This window comes from Apium graveolens, chromosome 7 (genome assembly GCF_009905375.1).
Source record: "Apium graveolens cultivar Ventura chromosome 7, ASM990537v1, whole genome shotgun sequence".
Taxonomy (NCBI): domain Eukaryota; kingdom Viridiplantae; phylum Streptophyta; class Magnoliopsida; order Apiales; family Apiaceae; genus Apium; species Apium graveolens.
In genome coordinates, this window is record NC_133653.1 from 203,238,840 (window position 1) to 203,247,029 (window position 8,190).

The window sequence follows — 8,190 nt, forward strand, 5'->3', positions numbered from 1 at the left end:
ATAACATCTGTGCTCTCTAATGTCTTCACCATCTCCCACCAATAGGTGGCCTCATTCTTCAGATAGTAACTTGCAAATTCAACCTTCTGCTCCTCTTTCACTTTTACCAAGGCAAATGCCTTCTCTATTTCCTTTAACCACACATTTGCTTCAATTGGCTCTAAGGAACCCTTAAATTCTGGTGGGTTTACTGCCTGAAAAGTTTTGAAAGTTACCTGGGGATTGGTCTGTCTCTGCTGTTGTTGTGCCAGGTGAACTGTTTGTTGGGCCAAGATTTGAAGAATCTGGGCTATTGCTGGGTCCATGGGTCCTGGGTTCACATTCTGGTTTATATCATTTTGGTTGTTATTGTTGTTGTTGTTGGTTTCTTCATTCTGGGTGTTGGTACGGGTATTTCTTCTGGGAGGCATTTTCTGTAAAGAATCAATCAATTTATTTAGCTTTTGAATCAAATCTTTGTATAAAAGAAAAGTTTTGTAAAATAGAAATATCTCTTTTTGAAAACAGTTATAACTAAGTAAATTGCATGCTTCTTTACAGAATATAAACAGTTATGGAAAACAGGGTACATGGTAGCACAGGGTATACTGGTGCAATAAATAAGGTAAAGTAAAATATGTGCGATAAAGTAAATGACAGTGTTGGAAAGGAAAAGGTACTGATATATAGATCAAAAGTTTTAGGTAGTACAAGCGTAAAGACGCTTCAAAAGTAAAAGCAAAAAGGGTACAACAACCTACTCACTAGTCAGCATCGCTAGTCTATAAATACAACTCAAAAGTCTATTGATACACACTACACACTACTGTCCATACTACATAACCATAACAACACTGCTCAGCATCTCCATCTCAAAATCTCTAACTCAACTCCAAGGAAACTCTGGTCCTTCCAGCCTCTCAAAGTCCTCCATCACCTCAGTAGCCCAGCCCAGCAGTGCATCCGGGCCTCTGCCAGGTAGTGTAGCTCCATGTAGCCTAGCCTCAAGAACCCTCTGTGTCACATGAATCTCCTCTCGAAGCTCCCTCCCACCACGATCAATATCTGTAGTCCTAATGATATGCTGTAACTCTCTAATCTGAGCCAACAAGGAATCACGCTCCAATAGAAGAGCCTCATACTGGTAATAAGGAACTGGGAGCAATGTAGACTGGAATGGGGCACTCGCTACTGAATGCCCAGTGGAATCTGAATCAGCTGGTGGGGGTCCTCTGACAGGTGGCCTCATGCCTGGAGGTGGAATAGCCTGCAATGGTACGGGCTGCAACACCGGTGGAGGTAGAATAGCCAATGCTGGTGGAATCACAGGACGTGGATCCGATGCTGGTGCTCCAACTGAAGGCTTTGAGTGATCAGCTGATACGGGAATAAAAGAGTCGGCCATCTCTAAAATTAAGTAGTTTTGATTATATCATCAAATGCTTATTTAAAAATATAATTTTGATCAAATAATAGAATAATTATTTATTTTTAATACTAAATTAAACTAATTATAAATTTTTAACATATAAAGAAATTTATATTTAAAACCAAAAAAAGTAAATTTTAATAACCTTATTATATGATGCTCAAATTAATTACTTTAGAAAAATAAAAAAATAATTGTTTAAAATTATAAATTGTACCAAGTATGTGATATTATTTTTAAGTAATTCTTTTTTATAAATTTGGATACAATTTTTTTAAACTAATTTATTAATAAATAGTTGAAAGACAAAGTAGAGCAGCTATAGTTTCTAAAATGTTTAAGCGGGCCGAAATTTTGGAGAAGCGGGCTTCTTTTTACATTAGCGGGTAATACAAATTTTTTAGAGCAAGTCCATTATTCTTTCACCCTGAACGATTCTTATTTTTCTACCTAACCTTTCTCTGTCTCTCAATCCTCTTTCTCTCTCTCCCTCAATCATCTCTTTCTCCATCCTACTTTACAAATAATTTAGAGTCGATTTCATTCAATTAAGAACTAAGCTTTCACGTATCGATGGAAAGGGGATTGCTAAATCGATTCCTTGTTCAATCAAAACTAGGAATTTTATGTTTGAATTAGGGGTTTTTATTTTTTGGATTTTTTATGTTATTTTTTTAATTCGTTTATCTGTTTGTTTTAGGGCTAATTTGGTTTGCTATGGTATCTAATTGAATATCTCATATTTCGCTTTTGCGAAAAGGTACTTTCTCTCTTCGATTCGTGTATATGGTTGGGAAACTCGGATATTATGATCCGTGTACCCCCTCTGTTCTAAGAGAGTATCGCAGCATTATCTCTCAAAGCGAGGTACGCATTATTTATATGTGTGTTTATATGTTCATAATTTTTGTTTATTGGGTTTCAGGGTTTATTTTGTGAAATTGGGATTTTATTTTTTTGTTGATTTTTGACATGAGTTTTGGTGGGATTTAAGACCCTTTGGAAATTTCGATGTACGGAAATTTTGTTAATTGTTTATAAATTTTTTTATTAAAATAAGATAAAATTGTAAACTGAAGGTTGAGAATGGTTAACATTTAGGGTTTTCAAATTAAGTTTTAGCTTCTGGTTATTATGTTCAAAATGTTAATCTTAGCTTTCCTGAAAGGCTGTTAAACTTTTTTTCAAATTATATTGTTGTAGTTGCAAATGCTGGTTTTAAGGTGTGCGAACTGGGAAATATATGTCAAAAAGGTTGTTAATGGGTTTGATATCTTACTAGTACTTTTGTTTTAGATTCTGATATCACTAGTGAAAAGATTACAAAGAGCTTGTACTGCTCTTGGCGATTACGGAGAAGAAAGCAAGAAAGCACGTTGCACTTCACTAGTGAATGGGCTTTTTATATTTTAATTTTATACAAAAATGATAAGTTAAAGAATTGGCAGAAAAACATGGTAGCAGTTTCTAAAAAACTTTAGAGTTGTTTATTGTGTATAATTCCTGATTTTTAACTCTTGTCATCAGAGTAATGTGAGACAATGTTCACTTCAAGTAGCCTTGATGGAGCTGAAAAGGGCAGGTGAAAATGTCCTACGACTGTAAGGGAAGCACCAGGTGCGTCCCATCTCATATGATACATCAGATACTTTATGTCTTTGATATTTCCTATCCTCTTTATTTAAATGATGATATAATATTACTTCTTGTCTTGGTTTCTAAATTCACAGAGAGGTAAATTCACAGAGCTATCTGATATTTAATATGACTGACTTGCCATATTTGTAGAAATGTACAGCTTACTTTTGGAAACGTATATTAAAGATTCAATGGAGAAGCATAGATTGTTTAATGCAATTGAAAGTATTCCATGTGTTGCTCAGAAAGCTCAGTGGGCCTTGAACTTGATCAAAATGTATCAACTATTAACATAATATTTAGGTGGACTAGATTATGGTAGATGGTTATTTCCATTTTAGAAACTCATGCTGCATCTTAATTATATTTTGGTCAGACACACCCACTAGAAGCAATTGCAAAATATAATTTTCAGTTTGATATCCTTGTTGACCTACATCTCAGTTTTACGAAGGAATGAGGATTTGTTCACTTCATACTATGTCTTCTTGCCTATTGCCCATATAAAGCTTGTCATTGTCTTATATTAGTCATGACTTGGTGAAAATTAGATGTTAACCTCTGCACAAATTCAGTAGGTTGTAGTAGAAGTACGCAAGACAATTGAATCTTTAGGCTTCATCGAAGTTGAAACACCAGTTTTACAGGTTTGTTTCACTTAGGCTTGCATTTTATTATGTTATAATTTGCATAAACTTCCTATTACGAACTCAAATATGAACTTGTACTTTTACGTATTTGGTACCCTGTGCATTACATTTTTTTAGCTCCATGATATTTGATACTTTTTGTGTGCTTCCATTTAATCTCCTGTTATGCAAAAAAGGATCTGGTGACTTCAACTTATTAACAGACCAGCCTTAGTTTGATCATTCCTCTGTCAATAACTTTTGCATCTGTATATTCTGTTCTTCATCTTATAGTTTGAATCAGTAGCTTGTTGAGATGTACAAGAGGAAGATGAGCAAAGATCTTGACATACCATAAAATGCAGGAGCTAATGGCTCAAATTGGAGGCTATATATGTGAATATTCTTCACAACTATATTAGTTAGTTAACGTATTTAGTAAATAAATCATTATGTGTTTGTAGTTCTAATTTTAGTATTTATAATTGGAGGCTTCTATTTCGTTTTTTGAATCGGTATATCTTTTTCCCTTCTTCTGCTTGTTCTCCTAAAATGTATGTGCCTATAGCGTGTTTTTATTGTTTCATTTGGTCTATTATTATGAAATTATGTTTTGTTGTGGTTTTTTCTGTGTATGTGTAATTTAGTTGAAAGTAAAGCGATTGTCATCGGATTTTAGTGGTATTGATTTCGATAAAATTGGATAAATCAGCTTCATTTATATATATGTTGTGTGTTTTTATGTACATGTAAATGTTGAAATGATTGCTAGATTGGTAGTTTAAATTATAGCAGCAGTTAATCGGATATGGTATCGGTAAATGTATATTGGTTATTCCAAAAGTTATAGTTTTCATAATAATTTGCTTGATGTTGAAACCTTTTGCAGTCCAGAGTTCAATGTGTTCATTTGGATGGATCTATGATTATGAAGGCAAGGGATGCTACCATCACAAGATTTACCGAGGATCCAGATTGCGAGCTTGAAAGTAGGAGGGGTTGCACTTAATATCATAGTGGCATCACTATTTTTTACCCATCTTCTTTTGCGTACTCCAAATGTTTTCATACTAGATTTCAGATGTTTATTTATCATACTCTAGACTATAGACTATGTACCTCTTTTTTGGATTATGTGGAGTTGACGATGAAATGTGTGAAAACTGAAGTAGTATTTGGTGGGGGTTTGTGAAAACCGATTTGAAGTTTTGTGGTTCGAATTGTTTATTTGTTGACTTGTATGAAAAACAGGTTTATGGCATGTTGAATTTACAAACCATTCATGTCAATTATTTTTTGAAAAATATGTTATATTAGGTACTGAAAATATTACAAAGAAATTGGTATAATATAAAACATTACTGTAACAATATGCGTCAAAGGTAACATTAAAGTATGTCTATAGTATCACATTATGTATGTTACCTTTGCAAACAAATGGGGCCCAAAAATGGGGCCCACATGTGGGCCCCAATGGTAGGCCCCATTTTTTTTTGAAAATTCTAAGTCCAAAGGTAACATACATATTGTGATACTATAGACATAGATTGATGTTACCTTTGACAGCAATTGTAACACAAATGTGAATGTTACACCAGGGCAAAAGTAATGTTACCTTAGGGGCCAGAGGTAACTCGAAAAAAAGCAACTTAATTTTTATGTTACCTTAGGCCTTTTTCTGGCTGTGGTAACACTTTTTTGGGCCTGTTGTAACATTTTCTTGGTGTTGCTGTAGGCCATTTATGGTGTAGTGATTCTTATAAATCCATAAACCAACATAAAAATAATTAGGAAGATATGACAATTAACTATATTTTATTTTGGACATATAAAAATTAAAATACTCAATTAATATTATTTTTGAATATTCAAGTATAGATAACACTTAACAATTAGCTCACGGAATAGATACTGAACACACATAATAATTATATAATAGCAAAAATAATTACACGATATATCCCGGATATTACATCCTTCCCCCCTTAAAAGGATTCTGTCCTCAGAATCTCTAAGAAAACAAATTAGGGTACTTTTCTCTCATATCACTTTCTAACTCCCAGGTTGACTCTTCAACCTTTGAGTTTCTCCACAATACTCTTACTAACTTTACCACTTTATTTCTCAATACTTTCTCTCTTTCCTCTAGAATCTCTATCGGATTCTCTACATATGATAAATCTGCTTGAAGTTCTATTGGCTCATATTCTATTATATGCCTGGAGTCTGGATTATATTTCTTAAGCATTGATATGTGAAAAACATTGTGAATGTGCTCCATGTGCGGAGGTAACGCCAACTCGTAAGCTACCTTGCCAATACGCTTTAGGATTTCAAAAGGTCCGACATATCTTGGGTTTAACTTCTCTTTCTTCCCAAACCTCCTTAGTCCTTTCCATGGTGATACTTTCAATAATACCAAGCTTCCTTCTTCAAATTCCATGTCTTTTCTTGACTGGTCTGCATATTTCCTTTGACAATCTTGTGCGGCTATTAATCTTTTCTGGATAATTTCAACAACTTCCTTTGTCTGCTACACCAATTCAGGTCCGAGTATTTTGCGTTCTCCTACTTCGTCCCAATATACTTGCGTCCATAAAGGGCTTCATAAGGTGGCATCCCAATACTGGCGTGATAACTGTTGTTATAAGCAAACTCTACCAGGGGTAAATGCTCGTCCCACCTTCCTTTAAAATCAATAGCACAAACACGTAGCATGTCCTCGATTATCTGGATCGTTCTTTCACTTTGGCCATCCGTTTGGGGGTGATAGGCTGTACTCATATTCAGTCTTGTTCCCAAATATTCTTGAAAACTCTTCCAAAATCTTGAATTAAATCTTGGATCTCGATCAGATACAATAGACACTGGAACTCCATGACGAACTACAATTTCTTTCAAGTACATATGAACTAACTTGTCGAGCGAAAATATTTCATTTATAGGCAGAAAATGAGATGACTTGGTAAGTCTATCTACTATAACCCAAATGGCATCATGATTAGTCCTTGTCCTTGGTAATCCAACTATGAAATCCATGGTAATATGTTCCCACTTCCATTCTGGAATCTCCAATGGCTGTAGCAATCCGCTTGGTCTCTGATGCTCTGCTTTAACTCTCTGACAGGTATAGCATTTGCTAATCCATTCCGCAATTTCCCTCTTCATATCTGGCCACCAATAATTCTTCTTTAAATCTCTGTACATTTTGGTACTCCCTGGATGGATGGAATATCTTGAACTATGTGCCTCTTGTAAAATTTCATTTTTCAGCTCCGTCACTGGTGGAATCCAAATTCTTGAGGAAAACCTAAGAATACCTTGATCATCTTGTTGCGTGCATAATTCCTCACCTACCAAACTATTTATATCTTGATCCATTACCTCTTTCTGGCATTTCTTTATTTTCTCCAATAACTCCGGTTGGAAAATCTTACCGTACACTTTTGCTTCCTCAGGCTTGCAAATTCTAATCTCCAATTCCAATTTTTGAAATTCTTTATATATCTCTTCAGGTACGGATAATACATTTAACTTTTCCTTCCGACTTAACGCATCTGCTACAATGTTCGCCTTACCGGGATGATAATTAATCGAGCAATCATAATCCTTAATCAATTCTAACCATCTCCTTTGTCTCATATTAAGTTCCTTCTGGGTAAATATATATTTCAAACTTTTGTGATCCGTGAAAATCTCACATTTGTCTCCATACAAATAATGTCTCCAAATCTTCAAAGCGAAAACTATAGCTGCTAACTCCAAATCATGAGTAGGGTACTTCTGTTCGTGTGGTTTCAATTGCCTTGACGCATACACAATCACCTTGTCGTGCTACATAAGAACACATCCTAATCCTTTGTAAGAAGCATCGTTATAAATTACGAAATTCCCTTGATCGTCTGGAAGTGACAAAACAGGTGTTATGATTAATCTCCGCTTCAATTCCTGAAAACTTCCTTCGCACTTGTCATTCCATATAAACTTTTCAATCTTTCGTGTAAGCTTTGTCAATGGTGTTGCAATTCTTGAGAAATTCTGAACGAATCGTCGATAATATCCTGCCAATCCCAAGAAACTTCTTACCTCAGTGGGTGTTCTAGGTCTTTCCCAATTCGTAATTGCCTCGATCTTTGCCGGGTCCACTTTGATCCCTTCGTTACTGACTATGTGTCTAAAGAACTGAACTTCCTGTAGCCAAAACTCACACTTCAACAATTTAGCATATAACTTCTTTTTCCTTAAAATCTCCAAAGCTGTCCTTAAATGTTCCGCATGATCCTCCTCCGTCTTTGAATAGATCAAAATATCGTCTATAATACTATAACGAACTTGTCCAAATATTCCTTGAAAATTGTGTTCATCAGATCCATAAACGCTGCTGGGGCGTTGGTCAGTCCAAAAGACATCACTAAAAACTCGTAATGTCCATACCTTGTTCTGAAAGCTGTCTTTGGTATATCTTCTGGTTTGATTTTCAATTGATGATATCCCGATCTTAAATCGATTTTGGAG

General features: G+C 35.0%; 1 long non-coding RNA gene across 1 annotated transcript; it reads left to right on the top strand.

Annotated features, from left to right (window-relative positions):
- The first annotated feature begins 1,854 nt into the window (after positions 1-1,854).
- Positions 1,855-4,927, top strand: LOC141675044 (uncharacterized). The gene is made up of 3 exons (XR_012555873.1): positions 1,855-2,275; positions 2,936-3,025; positions 4,565-4,927. It is a non-coding gene; the product is annotated as an uncharacterized LOC141675044 (long non-coding RNA).
- The last annotated feature ends 3,263 nt before the right edge of the window (positions 4,928-8,190 follow it).